This window comes from Solanum dulcamara, chromosome 6, assembly GCF_947179165.1.
Source record: "Solanum dulcamara chromosome 6, daSolDulc1.2, whole genome shotgun sequence".
NCBI classification, from domain to species: domain Eukaryota; kingdom Viridiplantae; phylum Streptophyta; class Magnoliopsida; order Solanales; family Solanaceae; genus Solanum; species Solanum dulcamara.
In genome coordinates this window covers 54,588,819-54,606,566 of record NC_077242.1, presented here as the reverse complement: position 1 = coordinate 54,606,566, position 17,748 = coordinate 54,588,819, and the positions used below count along the sequence as shown (strand labels likewise).

General features: G+C 35.5%; 1 pseudogene; it reads right to left on the bottom strand.

Moving 5' to 3' along the window:
- Positions 1-405: 405 nt before the first annotated feature.
- LOC129892866 (uncharacterized) overlaps positions 406-17,748 on the bottom strand; it is a 58,011-nt pseudogene continuing 40,668 nt past the window's right edge.

The following is a 17,748-nucleotide window of genomic DNA, read 5'->3' as shown; positions in this document are numbered from 1 at the left end:
TGCACCTAAAAGAGAGGACTTCTCTTGATACAAGTGAATAAGAAAATGTAAGAAGGGGAATTTCTCCCCATACAAGAGTGATATAAGAAAAGACCTATACTAGTCTTATTCAAGTAAGTTATACTTAAATTTGAAGAGGAAAAAGTGTATAAAATGAATTGAGAGTGATCTTCTAGCCTCCATGCTTGGAGGTTATGATCCTCTTCATCCTTGTCCTTTTGAAATTGTCATACCAAGTTTGTCCAAAGTGAAATAGTCTGTACTCTCTGTTGGTAATTGTTGGAGGTATGCTAAGATCAAAAGGAAGGCCTTTTCATCTATGTGAATAGATATAAGGGGTTCCAATGGATGTGATCTACTCTATTGCAAGTTGGTGCAAGTTGTTGATAATGTATTTGCATGTTCCTATGAATACAAGTTTGCATTGGACTCCAAGAGTAGCTCAGCTACTGCAGCTTTATAGGCTGTTGCAGGTTTTTGGGTGATCTTGTTCTTAGGTGCTGCAGCTCTATAGTGTACCTGCACAAAGTAGAAAATAGAATGCAATGGCCTCTAGGTAGCTAAGCAAATAAGTGAGAGTACTCCTCTCGATAAAAAGTGACTAAGGAAACATAAACAATGGAGACTCTCCCCTTACATAACTAAGAAAAGAAATGAACCTACCTAGTCCCATTTAAGTAGGCTATTAATATTAACAAAAGCCATAGCCCAATTGGAAAGGAACAGATCTACAAAAATAGATAATTAGACTCCATGATCAGTGAGTGTATGAAAAAGAAATGGTGGTCTTCTTAGCTTCCTGTGTAGCATAGCAGTAACCAAAATTCAACTTGTCATAGAGGTAGTTTAATCCTCTTAAGCTTCCTTCTTTTGAATCCTACCATCTTCAGCTTGTCTAGCTTGACATATCCTCTAGTTGCATAAGAAAGTTGTTGGTAAGTGTAGAAGTGATGAGTATTAGCAATTTCATGGCTATATTTGGATAGTGTTTCTGCTGGAAAATTGGCTTCCCTGTATACATGGTTATATTGGAATTGATCCAGCAATGTAACGAGCTCTTGGAGTTGTGTAGTGTAGTTGATGATGCTCCATAGTGGGCTATAATTGTGTCTCACCCATCCAACCAATAATTCTGAATCAGTCGCTAAGATTACCCTGCTGGTTATTGGATCCCATTCCTAGAGGAGTAGAAAAAGCATATATCATCTTACCTGTGTCATCTCTTAATATCCCAGCTTCTCCTATCTTAGTAGGATTGTTTATGGCACTTCCATTAGTATTGAGTTTAACAAAAGTTGGAGGGGGTTTGTTCCATTTGACCTTAATCCCACTCATAACATATGTGCTATTCTCCACCATGTCAACAAATTCTCTCCATTTGCTTGGCACCTTGATATGAGGAAATGCAGTAATGGCTAGAATATATGAGTCTTTGAAAATAGAAAATATAACTCTAGATGAACTAGACTTTTTGCATCCATACTTGCAAGCACATCTATTTTTCCAAAAGTTCCAACACATAAAGACAAGGGTATCTTGCATCATTAGCTTATGAATATCATTGTTAGTTTGGATTAACCACCACCTCATAAGTAAATTCTTTAGAGGAGTGATGCAGTGTTGAAGGACCCAACACCCTGAAAAATGTTTCCAGATATGTTGTGCAAAATGGCCAGCTACAAATATGTGGTCAATATAATCCAAACTAGCCTTGTGACAACAAGAACAAGCTGCAGGTTCATATCCAAAAGAGACAATCTTGTCATTGGTTGGCAATTTGAATCTTAAGGCTCTCCATAGTAAAAAGGAGACTTTAAAAGGGATGTAATTATGCCAAATGTTACTAGCAGTCATAGTTATGGCTTTTTTCTTCCTGACCAACTTCCAAGCTGAGGTACAAGTGAAGTTTCCATGAGAGTTAGGGGTCCAAAAGTCTTGATCCTTCTTATTTGGTTGGAAGTTGAAACTCGTATTAAGAATTCTGCCTACAAGGTGTTAAGGAGCATGTTGTCTGACCTTTTCCTTATTCAATACCCCATTGTTCAGGTATTTAGATACAATATTTTTGTTCAGTCTTGGAAGGTACTCATTGTGATGAGCTAACGGTCCATCACCTAGCCAATTATCCTACCAGAAGCTATAGTCATCAGAATTGATAGACTATGTAATATGGGGTTCAATGCTGGCTTTGTGAATCATCATATATTTCCACTTTAAAGATTGTCCAGTGTGCCATTTCTTTATAACAAGGTGGGTTCTTTGACAATATTTTGCTTTAAGGAAGTCTCCCCATAGAGTCCTTTTAGACCTGAATGTCCACCATTGCTTGTACTGTAGTGATAAGAAAACATCCTCCATGTTTTTTAGCCCAATTCCACCCTCTTCATAAGGAAAGGTAAGTGTATCCCATGAGGCCCAGCGGTATTTTCTTTTGGTATTGTCTCACCCCTAGAAAAATTTAGAAATGAGGCTCTTAATCTGCTTCATAGTAGTGGTGGTAGGGGTGATGGCTGACCATAAATGAAAAGGAAGTGATTGCAATACAGATTTAATCAAAGTGACCCTTCCTCCAAAACACAACATTTTTTGTTTTCCAACCCTTGATCATGTTTAACACTTTAGACACCATGCTAGTAAAATAAATGATTCTTCGACCTCTTATATAGAGAGGACATCCTAGATATGTGATAGGACCATTAGTGCATCTGAATCCAATGATACTGCTAACTCTATCAACAGTTTTATTGGCAGTGTTAACAAGGATCAATAATTGACTCTTTTCCTTGTTTATAAGCTACCTAGAAATGTGCTCATAAACCTGCAGAGTCTTGAGAATGAGCTTTCAAGAATACTTACAAGTGCAGGTGAAGATAATGATATCATCTGCAAAGCTTAGATGATTATTCTGAGGACCATTTCTCTCCATCTGAAAACCTGTGTATAAATAGTATTGATAAAGGCTATTCAACATCTTGGAAAAGACTTCCGCCCCATAATGAATAGAGTTGGAGACAGGGGGTCCCCTTGTTTGAGACCTCTTATTAAGTGGAAGAATCCATGTCTTATTCCATTGAGTATGATAGAATATGAATTATTGGATATTATTCTCCATACCATATCAATAAATATTTCTCCAAAATGCATCCTTCTCAAAACTAAACAAATAAAGGACCAAGATACCCTGTCATATGCCTTGGCCATATTAAGTTTAATTACTACATTATCTCTAATCTTAGGCTTCTTGATGCTGTGAATGATCTCTTGAGCCAACATTATGTTTTCAGAGATACTTCTTCCTTTGACTAATCCAGACTGATTTTCCCATATGAGGTAAAGAAAAATGGGAGCAAGTCTGAGACATAAGGAGATGACTTTGTTGGTAAAGTTACTAAGGGATATGGGTCTGGTCTTTAACTTTGATGTTTATGCATTGGTTTATCCGGGTGACAACTTGACTTTTGTTACCCCTTACCTTGCTATGAGAGTGGATATGTTCCCCGAAGTATTGTTAGAATCATTTCCGGTTTATACTCTCATTGGTGATTCAGTGTTAGCCAATAGAGTTTATAGAAGTTGTCCCGTTTCGATCTTGCATAAAGTTATCCCTTGTGATCTTTCTGACATAACCAGTTTTGACATTATTTTTTGTATGGATTGGTTCCATGCCTGTTATGTATCCATTGATTGTAGGACCCGTAGGGTCAAGTTTTAATTTCCTAATGAGCCTATTCTTGAATGGAAGGGTAATAATTGGGTGTTTAAGGATCAATTCATCTCAAGTCTTAAGGACCAAAAAATTATTTCCAAATGGGGAATTAATCATATTGTGCAAGTTAGGTATGTTGATTCCAAAACTCCTACTCTGGAGTCGGTCCCTATAGTTAATAAATTTGCTGATGTGTTTCCTGATGACTTGCTCTGTGTTCCTCCCAAAAGAGAAATTGACTTTGGTATAGATCTCCTTTTCGATACTTAACGTATTTTCATTCTATCATACCATATGGTTTTGGTGAAACTTAAGGAGTTGAAAGACCAATTGAAGAATTTGTTGGATAACATTTTTATAAGGCCAACTATATCACCATGGGGTGCGCCCATGTTGTTTCTTAGGAAGAAAGATGGGTCGCTCCTAATGTGTATATATTAGAGGCAATTGAATAAGGCCACCATAAAGAACAAGTATCCAATTTTGAGGATAGATAATTTGTTTGACCAATTACAAGGGGCAAGTTACTTTTCAATGATTGATCTCCATTTCAGATATCATCAACTAAGGATAAGGGAGTGTGATATTCCTAAAATGACATTTTGGACAAGGTATGGTTATTTTGAATTTGTAGTCTTGTCGTTTCTGCTGACTTATTCTCCCTCAATTTTCATGGATTTGATAAATCATATTTTCAAGACATACTTGGACATGTTTGTAGTGGTGTTTATTGATGACATCTTGATTTACTCTCAAAATGAGGAGGATCATATGGGTCACTTGAGAATTGTGTTGCAAATGTTAAGAGACAAGCAACAATTTCCAAGTTTAGTAAGTACGAATTTGGCTAAGGGAGGTTGCATTTCTTTTCCATGTGGTGTCTGGTGATGGGATTAAGGTTGATCTAAAGAAATCGGAGGCAGTAAATAATTGGCCTAGACCATTGTCTCCTTTAGATATTAGAAGCTTTTTTGGATTTGGCCAAATACTATTAGAAGGTTTGTTGAAGGGTTCTCCTCGATTGCTTCACCTTTGACTAAGTTTACCCAACATAAAGTGAAATTTAAATAGTCAGATGAATGTGAGAAGATTTTTCAAATAATGAAGGATCGTCTTACGTCAGCTCCTATTTTGGCATTGCCCGAAGTATCAGATGGTTGTAGTTTATGTGGTTTCTCATTTTTTAGTTTGGGTTGTGTTTTTATTCAACATGGTAAGGTTATAGCCTATGCCTCTAGGTAACTAAAAGTACATGAAAGGAACTATCCAACCCATGATCTTGAACTTGCGGCGGTTGTATTTGCTTTGAAAATTTGTAGTCATTATCTTTATGGGGAACATGTTGATGTTTTCACCGACAACTAAAGATTATAATATATGTTTAGCCAAAGGGAATTGAATCTTAGGAAAAGAAGGTGGCTTGAACTCCTAAAGAACTATGATATGAGTGTGTTGTACAATCCGGGTAGGGCAAATGTCTATCCAATGCTCTTAGTTGGTTTTCCATGGATGGTGGTGTACATGTTGAGGAAGGTAAGAAGGAGTTGGTAAAGGATGTCCATATATTGGAATGTTTAGTTTTCATGTTTGTTTGATTCCAATAATGCGGGTGTTCTTGTACATAATGGCTCAAAATTATCTCTTGTGGTTGATATTAAGGCGAAAAAAGATCATGATCCGGTTATGATTGAATTAAAGAAGTCGGTTCCTTAAAAATCCATTGAAGCTTTCTCCCATGGAGGATATTGGGTTCTACATTATCAAGTTCATTTGTGTGTGCGTAATGTGGATGGACTAAGGGAATTGATATTGAAGAGGCTGATAGTTCTCGGTATTCAATTCATCTGGGATCCACCAGGATGTATTGTGATTTGAGGAAAGTGTATTGGTGGAATGGTATGAAGAAGGACATAGCTGAGTTTGTAGTTAATTTTCCTAATTGTCAACATGTGAATGTTTAGCATAACAAATCGGGAGTTTTAGCTCAAGACATTAAAATTCCTACTTGAAAGTGGGAAGATGTGAACATGGACTTTATAATGGGATTTCCTCATACTAAGAAACAACATGATTCTGTTTTGGGTTATTGTGGACTGAATATTTAAGTCGACATATTTTCTACCGATTAAGACTTCTTATGGTGCCAAAGACTATGCTAAGTTGCATATTTAGGAATTGGAAAAGCTTCATGGTATCCCCTTGTCGAAAATATCGAATTAAAGTACTCAATTCACTTTACATTTTTGGAAGTTGTTTAAAAGTTGTTGGTACAAAAGTTAAGTTAAGTACCTCATTTTATCCTCAAGTCGATGGACAAGCCAAAAGAATGAATCAAACTTTGGAGGATATGTTGAGGGCATGCGTGATTGATTTTAAAGGAAGGTAGGATGAGTATTTGCCATTGATTGAGTTTGCCAAAAACAAAATTATCACTCTAGCATCCAAATGTCTCCCTTTGAAGTATTGTATAGGAGAAAATATAGGTCGCTAGTGGGATGGTTTGAAGTAGGTGAGATGACCTTGATTGGTCAATATTTGGTAGTGGGTTCTATGGAGAAGGTGAGACTCATAAGGGAGAGGTTGAGGACGGATCAAAGTCGTCAAAGTCCTACTCGGATATTAGAAGAAGAGAACTTGAATTTGATGTGAATGATTGAGTGTATTTGAAGGGCTCACCTATGAATAGTGTAATGTGTTTTGGTAAGAAAGGGAAATTGAGTCCTACATATGCAAGAACTTATAGGATATTGAAGTGTGTTGGCAAAGTGGCATATGATTTAGATTTTCCATTAGAGTTGGCTATGGTTCATCCAGTATTTCATGTGTCTATGTTGAGAAAATTTGTGGGTGACCAAAATTTTATTGTGTCATTTGAAAGTAGTAATGTTGAAGATATTTTGACTTGTGAGGAGGTTACAGTGGAAATCTTAGACCGTCAAGTGAAGAGGTTAAGGAATAAAGATGTTGTGTCCGTCAAGGTGTGTTGAACAAATCAACAAGTGGAGAGTACTATGTGGAAAGCGGAAGCAAACATGATAAAGTGTTATCCATATCTCTTTCCTTCCATTTAAGCCTAAGGTACTAATTTTTTCATGATCGAATCAATTAAACTCTTATGATTTAGTTTTGAATGTCTTTCATATGCATGCTTGATCATGAAGTCTATTTTAAAAGCATGATTTAAGTTAAGTAAAAAAATTTCATAGTTTATGCTTTTTTTATGTCTTATTATATTCATGTTGGATTGCTAGTACTCGTTCCATGTCCTTTCCATGTTAAGTTAATCTAATTCGAGGACAAATGTTCCCTATGGGAGATATTGTAAGAGCTCAGAAGTGGGAAAGTTGGAACCAAGGAGGAATTTCTTAAAATAATGAAAGGATTCAAGACTACGACTTACTCTACTATTTGTAGAGGTTCCTATGACTCGTAGAGATGAGTCATAGAGGGAGTCCTTGAATTTGTTTTGGACCAATCTCTGAAGAAGCTCCTATGACTCAGCAAGATGAGTCATCGTCCAGTTGATGAGTTGTAACAATAACTCATAGAAAAACTTTAGACACCCCCAACTTGCAGGTTTCCTGACCTATAGGACGAGTCAAGATGATGAATCATAACCATAATGATGAGTCATAATCACTACTTGTAAATGCAAGTTCTGAAACTCCCAAATCCCAAAAAATTCAAGACCAGCATGATGACTCAAGTCTAGAAGTTGGCTTGTAGGTTCAAAGTTCGATTTTAATGAAGGGTATTCAAGCCTTTTCCCAGTTCGGTTTAATGACCCTAGACCTTTTATGGACAATTTCAAAGTGTTTAAGTACCCAATTCTTCAAATTCGCCTCCTATTCAATTCATTCTTCAAAATTTCCTTAAGGCAAGACTCTAAATTCTCTCTCAAGCTTCTCCTATAAATTCAAACTAGGGTATCAAGTTCATCAAGGTTCCTCTTCAATTCTAAGTAAATTTTACCAAGATATGTGGGAATTGATCCATTTGTTCCTTTCACTTATGGAGTCCCAAGGTTTTCCTTAAAAATCTTATGAAATTTTATTATCTTTAAATTCTAATGTTTATCAATTGTATTGGGCTATTTCTATTATATTTTTTTATTTGTTATCAATGATCATTATAAGTATAATTGTGCATTAATAGCATGATTTCATGTTGAATTATGAATGCCCATGCATGAAGCTATTTTCATGATGATATACATGAAATATGATTATGAGGTTTAATGATTTCAAGTATTCTCATGGTTTCTAATCAAATTAACTATGTATTCAAGTGTTACCCTAATTTTAAGTATGAATTATGATTATGAATTTCAATTATAATCAAATTATGAATTTCATGCATGTTATGGAAAACGTGACTTAGGGTCGTATGTTGGTGACGAGGGAACCTAATGATATAAATTATTTAAGTATGATATTGTGATGTTGAAAGGCTTATAGTCACATTGCAAGTATGTTATGAAGATGAGCTTCTCTATGAATGTTAAACCTATATTGAAGTTTCACGATATATAATAAGTATGATCACTATGTGTGTATTCTGTGGAATTTGACTTAGCATAGAATGATGACTTGAGGTAGGGGATTGACCTACGTAGTTTTTATATAAAGTCTCTTGTCTAATAATTATGTGCCATCATAAGATTACCTTTTTAGCCTAGCTAGTGGATCCACATATAGCGTATGTACATGACCTGCCTAGCGGGGCAGAGTCTACCTCTGCAAGTAGATTTCCCTTTTTTCTGTTGTATAGGGAGACTTTGGGATTTCATGTTATAGCTTGTATGGTCTTATTGTTAGTTATGGTTTTATCCTACGTATATATACTCTGTTTATGTACATTTATTTCGTATTGAGAGTGAGATAGAGACATGTCTTTTCCCTCCTGCCTGTCTTAAAGTACTAAAGGCATCGTTGGACCAATGCTATTGAGTATATGTAGTCAGGTTACATTCTTGTTTTCTGATTTATGATTTAGACTCTTTCTATGTTATTTCAGCATTTACTTTATCTTACGTATGCTTAATTATATGTCTAGAGGTTTGTTTGGAGCCCTTCGGGGTTTCGATCATTGTGTTATGATTAGGCCCTAGGTCAGGTCATGATAATAAAAATCAGGGAGGTTTAGCCCAAGACATAGAGATACCTACTTAGAAACGGGAAGATGTGATTATGGATTTTATAACTGGTTTGCCTCATACTAAGAAACAATATAATTCCATTTGGGTTATGATTGATCGAATGAATTAGTTGGTCCATTTTCTACTGATTAAAACTTCTTATGGTACTGAAGATTATGCTAAATTATATGTTCGTGATTTGGTAAAACTTCATGGTGATCCCTTGGCTATTATATCAGATCAAGGTACCCAATTCACCTTTTAATTCACTTCTCTTATTTGGAAGTCATTTAAAAGGGATCTTGGTACAAAGGTTAAGCCAAGTACTGCTTTCCATTCTCAAATCGATGGTCAAGCCGAAAGAAAGATTTAAACTTTAGAGGATATGTTAATGGCATTTTTGATGGATTTTAAAGAAGGTTGAGATGAGCATTTGCTATCAATTGAGTTTGCCTACAACAATAGTTAACATTTTAGCATCCAAATGGCTCCTTTTGAAGCATTGTATAGGAGAAGATGTAGGTCCCTTGTGGGAGGGTTTGAAGTAGGTGAGATGACCTTGATTGGTCTAAATTTGGTGATAGATGCCATAGAAAAGGTGAGACTCATAAGGGGGAGATTGAAGAAGTCTCAAAGTCGTCAAAAGTCCTATTTGAATGTTAGGAATAGTGAGCTTGAATTTGAGGTGGAATATTAGATCTATTTGAAGGTTTCACCCATGAAGGGTGTAATGATTTCTAGTAGGAAAGGAAAATTGAGTCTTACATATGTTGGACCTTATAAGATATTGAGGCGTATTGGCAAGGTGGCTTATGAGTTAGATTTTCCAGTTGAGTTGTCTATGGTTCACCCGATGTTTCATGTATCTATGTTGCGATAATTTGTGGGTGATCCGAATTCCATTGTACAAATGGAAGATATGAGCATTGAAGAGAATTTAACTTATTAGGAGGTTCTGGCAGAAATCTTAGACTAGCAAGTGAAGAAGCTAAGAAACAAAAAGATTGTATCTGTCAAAGTATTATGGAGAAATCAACTAGTAGAGAGTGCTACTTTGGAAGAGGAGGCAGATATGATGAAATGATGCCTGTATTTCTTTCCGTCTAATCAAGCCTAAGGTAATAAGTTGTTCTTATTCAAGTCGATTACACTCCTACTTATTCTGTCCCTCCTCTATCATTCATATGCATGCATGTTCATGAAAGGTTTTTTTAAATCATAAATTATGTTACATTTTAAAATATCATGTTCTATGCATGTTAAAGTGTCATTGTATGCATGTTGGGTTGCTAGTCCTCTTTCTGTGCCTTTTGTTTGCTAGTAGAATCTCATTCAAGGATGAATGTATCCAAGGGGGAGATATTTTAAGAGCCCAGAAGTCGGAAAATCAAAACTAAGGTGAAATTCTCAAAAATATTGACTGACATCAAGACTACGAGTCACCCTATGATTCATAAAGGTTCCTATGACTCAATGAGATGAGTCATACAGGGAGACCTTGGGCTGGTACATGACAAAAAGACAGGAGAAGTCCTACGACTCAAAGAATGAGTCTTAGTCCTACCAACGAGTTATAAGAACAACTTGTAACAAAACTTCAGAGTTCCTCATATTTGTGGGTTTTCAAGACCTGCAGGACAATGGGTATACAACCCGCAAAGACTTTGACTAGTCATAATCAGGACTCATAAGAAAAAGTTTAAAGAACCTGAAATCAGGGTTCCCTTAGGACCTGCAGGATGACTCATGATGACGAGTCATAGGACTCATTATGAGCTGTAGAATGCAACTAGTAGGTCCAAAATCCGAGTTTAATAAAGGGCGATATTTTATTTTCCCAAAGTTTAATTCAATGTATCTAGACACTATTATGGCCAATTCAAGCCTATAACTACCCAACCCTTCATAATTCCCTCTATTCTAAATCCTTCTTCAAAATTTCCCTAAGGCAACAATAACCAAATCCTCTCAAGGTTCTTCTAATATTTCAAGCTACGGTTTCAAGTTCATCAAGGTTTCTCTTCAATTTTAAGTTGATTTCATCAAAGTATATGGGGATTGATCCATGTAGTCCCAAAGTTTCCTCAAAGTTTTCTAAAAAATTTCAATTGTCTGTTAACCCTTGTTGTGATGAATTGCATTGGGCTGATTCAATTTTATTTTTCGTGTTTATCAATGATCATTATAAGCATTTTTCTATATGAGTTGCATCATTTCAAGTGGAATTATAAATTTACATGCATAAATATACTTTCAATTATGATTATGAAATTCATTAGTGATTTACATTAGTTTTGATTATGAGGTCAATAATTTTCAAACAAAAGCTTATACGAATGAAGTTGATATTTATGATTGAATGATGAAAGTTATGATGATGATCAAATATTATCCATGAAAGTTATCATGGTGTGATAAGGAAAATTCTCACACAATCATGTTTAAAGATGGTGATAAGGATAATTCTCCCAAAGTTATGGATTTTTATGAATCACTAAAGTTAATGAGCTACTCTTATGATTATTTCTATGATGAAGTTAATGATTATTTCTATGTTTCAATGAATTTTGCTGGGATATTGACTAAGAACCGAGAGGACTTAAAAGTGGGGTTTGATATGGCAACGTAGTTATTTACCCAAGGGGAATCCTAGTAGAAATCCAAAGTCCCAAACTATTATTCCCCCGTAGGATTCCTTTATGGCTTAGCTAGTTGATTAACATATAGCTCACCAAGTTACATTTGTTCTCATGGAGTCTACCTTGGCAAGTAGCCTCTCTCTTCTCGATGTGAGGGTTACATCAGATTCCATATTATAGTTCGAATGTCTTAAGATATCGGTTAAAGGTTTTATCCTACACAAGTTATATACAAAGATATGAGATTTACTATGATGTTTATGATGCACTGATCATAAGTTTTCGTACATTTTTAAGTGTTTTTAAGAATTATTCTTGTTCATTATGTTGGTCATGCATCCTATGTCATATTGCTCACATTCCTTTACTTGTTCATTCATACCTCACCTACTTAGTAACTACTATGTACTAACCCATATTTTTCTTACATTGTCTCATAATGTAGGGATGGAGGATATTGACACTCCTCATATTCGTGGCTATAGTTGGTTTTGTTTTCAAGATTGGTGAGTCCTCATTCATCGACGACATGAATTTTCTTTCATGTTGTTACCTTGACTTTCTCTTATGATTTGGGTGAGATGGGAGCTTTTCCTAATCCCCCATCAAGTATAGACTTAGAGGCATGTTTAGAAGTTAAATTTGATGTAGTCATTTTTGGACATTTGGATGTAGTTTACTCCTATTTGATTTCTTGTTGATTTTTTTATTTCGCTTATCTTATCATGTTTCTTTACCATTTGTATGCAATGTATGCTATGATGGCTTGGTTAGGATCCTTCAAGTTCTCAATCGACGTGTCACATGTAGGCCCTAGGCTTTGGTTGTGACAGCTACTTTGCCAAAGTTGACTCTATGATGGTATTTTCTTAAACTTTGTTCTATATGTGTGTCCACTAGCTATGCCATATTTGAACTTTAAACCTATGCGAGATACATAGTTAAGGCTAAAGGTTGCTAGTATGTTTCCCTTGGTAGCTACAAAGGCTATCAGACCGACCCCGGCTTAAAGTCTTCTCGGTACTTAGTCATTATCCCAACAGAACTTCATGAAAACATAGTCATTAACATTATTAGGAAAGACAATAAAAGATATCAATCCTCATCATAAGAAATTTATAGAATAGCTCACTAATATGATGATTCATAAGAATCCATAGTTTGGTGAGAACTACCTTATCACTTCTTTAACATGATTTTGTGAGAAATACCTAATCATACCATAACTTCTATCTTAAAACATCATTGAAATATCATTAATAGAATTTCATGAATCATTCATAAGCATTCATTAAAATTTCATTGAAATCACATGAAGTTCATGATCATAATTCATTGGAAATATATTTTACACTAGCATATAGCATGGATCTTTGAAATTTATCTTGAAATTGTGAAATATATTTTGAATTATGCATATTTAGACTAATCACAATGAAATATAGCATAATTAAGAAGACCCAATGCAAAGACATGAAATTAGAGTTTTTACAAGTAGAATTCATAAGAGAATTTTAGAGAAAACTTTGGACCCCATGGGTGAAAGGGCCCATAGATGAAATACCATATACCATTGATATAGTAAGCCCTAATTTTTACCTTCATTAAAGACTGGACTTGAATGCCCCTTCGAATTGCATGTGGAAGAAGAAGACTTTTGAGAGAACACTTAAGAGAGAGGGTTTTGTGTTTTGAGTATTTGGGTGAAAATAATTGGGTTAGGAGGGATTAGGGTAGTTCTTAGGATAGAATAACACCTAAAACCATCCACATTTATTAATGAAAACATAGGAAAAGAAAAAATCACTGCTAACTTAAACTAAGTCAGTACTGGGATGAAAGACCCAAAACAGCCTGTGAAGCCCGCACGCCCATGGTGGTGGTCATGGTAAGGGACTTTAACTTAGGTTTGGGGAGTTGACTTCCAGAGAGGCCACCATGGCTCATGGTTTCTACCACGGGTTGTGGTCCCTCATGTTCTACTAAACCTAACTAAAGTCTGAGCATATGGGTTAACAAATATAATAACAGCTCATGGTTCGCACCATGGGGCATGGAGCCACTCGTGGTCCCTCAACCAAAATTTCCATTTCAATAGTGCACCTTTACGGTTGCTCACCATGGCTCGTGAAGTGCATCACAGTCTTTAGAGGACCATCTAGTGCCAATAGCTGAGATTTTTTGAAAAACTTCCTTTAAACTCCATTTTCCACCTTTGGAACTTCCAGGTTCTTATATAGGACAAGGTTTAAGGTGTCCTAAAGAGTATAAGATGTTGTATCAAGTATAATCTTGTTCATCAGTATAAAGCGTGCCACATCCATAATGAGAAGCAATGAGATATTTTAGGAAATTCCACTTCTTTTATGATCTTATCATGCAATAGAGCTGAACTCTTAAGACTTTTCCCAGTAATTCTTTATCTTTGCGATTTTAGAACAATATCTCCAAAAAGAATCCCTGTATAAAGGAATATTGAGGGGGAGCAACTAGCTCCAAATGAACCTTTGGATGAGAAAGTTTTATAAGTGGAGTTCTGAGCTTCTTTCCAAGTACTTGCTCAAGCAGTGGTGGATCAAACCAATTGAGAAGTGGTTGCTCAAGTTAACCAAAATGTGGGTATAGTGACAAAAAGGATTCATAATTTCATGAGGATTAGTCATTTGTAGTTTCAGTTGTAAAGTTGATGAAGATCCACATGAATTAGTTGAGCGCCTTTACAAAAGTGTTGACATTATAGGGGTAAGGCTGAGGATATGGTAGAGTTGGCTACTTATCAATTAAAAGGATTTGCTAGAATTTGGTTTGATCAATGGAAAGTTGAGCATGGTAGAGAGGCGGATCCTATTGCTTGGGATGAGTTCAAAGTAGTGTCTCATGATCGGTACTTCCCTCTTGAGATAAGGAAGGCTAATATCCATGAGTTTATCAAATTGATACAAGGGAATATGGGTGTGAGGGAGTATTCCCTCAAGTTCACATATTGTAAAAGTATGCCCCATTTATGGTATGTGACCTAGGAGCACGTATGATCAAGTTTTTGTTGGGTGTTTCAGACATGGTGTCCAAAGAGTGCAAAACCACCTAGTTAATTAGGGTTATGGATATCTCAAGCTCATGACTCATGCCGAAAAAATTGAGGATGAAAAGCTTAGGGTGAAGGTAAGGGAGTCCTAGAGGGAAAGGATCGAGGGTGGTAACTTTTCACAGTAGATCCTTTTTTAGTCTATACTCTTGTTGGTGATTCAACTATGGCTAAAAGAGTTTACATAAATTTTCCAATTTTACTTTTTCATAAAACCACCTCACAGTTGATCTTGTAGAGCTTATGACTGAGTTTGATATTATTGTTGGTATGGATTGGCTTCATGTATGTTATGCTTTTATATGTTGTAGAACCTGTATGGTCAAGTTTTACTTTCCTAATGAGCCCATCCTAGATTGGAAAGATAGTAAAATTATGTTTAAGGGTCAATTTATCTCATTACTTAAAGCTCAAAAAATAATCTCCAAAGGTTGCACATACCATGTTGTATAGGTTAGGTATAAAATTTCCGAAGCTCCTACTCTTGAGTCAGATTTGGTTGATAATGCATTTTTGAAAGTATTTTGTCGATGATCTCCCAAGTATCCCTCCAGTGAGGGAGATAGACTACGGTATTAATTTTCTCCCCGATATCTAATCTATTTATATTCCTCTTTACTAAATGGCCTTGATAGAACTAAAAAAGTTAAATGATCAATTCAAAGATTTGTTAGATCAGAATTTTATTAGATCAAGTATCTCTCCATGCATTGCTCTTATACTCTTCGATAGAAAGAATGATGGTTCTCTTCAATTGTTTATCTATTATCAACAATTGAAATAAGGTCACTATTAAGAATTAGTATCCCATTCAATGGATGGATGACTTGTTCGATCAACTTCATGGAGAAAGTTACTTCTAAAAGATTGATCTTTAATTGGGTTATCATCAACTTCGAGAAAGGAATGTTACATTACAAAGACAACTATTAGAACTCGGTATGGTTACTTTGAATTCTCTATTATGTCTTTTGGAATTATGATTGCCTCATGCAGCTATTATGATTTTCATGAACGTAGTTTCTAAGAAATATTTGGATATGTTCTTTATTGTGCTCATTGATGATATTTTTGTTTATTCTCTAAGTCAAGAGGAGCACACGGATCATTTCAGGACTGTGTTGCAAGTTCTCAAGGATTGTCAATTTTTTGCCAAGTTTAGAAAGTGTGACTTTTGGTTGAGGTCGATTACTTTCCTTAGATATATTTTGTCCAATGAAGTTATTATTGTTGATCCTAAGAAAACTGAAGCGGTTAAAAATTAGTCTAGACCATTGTCTCTTTCATATATTTAAAGAATCTTGGGATTAGCTGGTTATTATAGATTGTTTGTGGAAGGATTCTCTTCCATTGCATCTTTCCTGACTACTTTGACTCAAAAGAAGGTAGAATTTTAATGGTCCGAGGCATGTGAGAAAAATTTTCCAAGAGTTGAAAGATAGAATTACTTTTCCTCTAGTTTTGACTTTACTAGAAGTATCTAATGGTTTTGTTGTTTATTGTGATGCTTCAATACTTGGTCTTGGTCGTCTTTTTATGCAAAATAGTAAGGTGATAGCCTGTGCTTCTAGGCAACTTAAGGTGCATGAAAAGATCTATCCGACTTATAACTTGCAGTTAGTGGCGGTTGTGTTTGCCTTGATGATTTGGAGACTCTATCTTTATGACGTCCATGTGGATGTGTTCACCAATAATAAGAGTTTGTAATATGTGTTCAACCAAAAGCATTTGAATCTACAACAACGGAGATGACTTTAGTTATTGAAGGATTATGACGTGACTATTTTGTACCATCGAGGTAAAGCGAAGGTGGTTGCCGATTCTCTTAGTATATTGTCCATGAATAGTATTTCCCATGTTGAGAATTAAAAGAAAATGTTATTTCATGATGTTCATATATTAACTCATTTGGGTGTTTATTTGGTTGATTTGAAGAATGGTGGTGAGTTGTGCAAAATGGTTCCAAATCATTTCTCATGGTGGATGTTAAGAAAAAGCAAGATAGTGATCCTACTTTGTTAGAGTTGAAGAAATCAGTGACCTAAAATGCCATTGAGGGTTTATCCCAAGGGGTAGATATTGTTCTTAGATATCAAGACCATTTTTGTGTTCCTAATGTTGATGAAGTGAGGGAAATGATATTGTTCGATACTCATAGTTTACTGTATTCTATTCATCTAGGTACTATAAAGATGTATAGAGATTTGAGGGAACTGTATTGGTTGAATGGAATAAAAATGGTTATTGCGGAGTTTGTGGCTATATGACTTAATTGTCAACAAGTGAAGGTTAAGCATAAAATATTGGGAAGTTTAGCTCAAGATATTGAAATTTCTACTTGGAAATGAGAAGAGTTGAATATGGACTTCATAATGGGTTTGACTCATACTCATAGGCAATATGATTAGATTTGGGTTGTTGTTGGCCGAATGACTAATTCAACTCATTATCTTCTCCATAAGACTTCCTATTTGTTCATGGACTATGATACACTTTATATTTGGGAGTTGATTAAGGTTCATGGTATTCTATTATACATTATTTCGGACCTAGACACTCAATTTACATCTCAATTTTGGATATCTTTCCAAAAGCGTGTTGGTACTCAAGTTAAGTTTAGTACGACTTTTCACCCGTAAAGCGATGGGCAAGCCGAGCATACTATTCAAACATTGTAATACATATTAGGAGCTTGTGTTATTAACTTCAAGGGTAATTGGGATGAGCACTTGCTTTTTCATATAATAATAAATACCATTCTAGTATTCAAATGGATCCGTTTGAAGCTCTTTGTGGTATGAGGTGTAGGTCCCCTATTGGTTCGTTTGAGGTGGGTAAAGTTTCTTTTATAGGTTTTGAGTTGGGCATGAGGATATGGGCAAAGTTAGACTTATTAGATAAATATTGAGGACTGCTCAAAGTAGACAAAACTCCAATTTGGATGTAAGGAGAAAAGATCTTCAATTTGAGTTTAATGGTTGGGTTTACTTGAAAATTTCACCCATGAAGGGTGGGATATACTTTGGCAGGAAATAGAAACTTAGTGCCCAGTATTTAGGCTTATACCAAATCTTGAGAAGGTTTAGTAAGGTCGCCTATGAGGTTTAGCTTGTGGAGCTTCATAAATTTGGACATGTATCTTCAACGCCTTCGTTATATAGTGATCATGTAAGGACATATT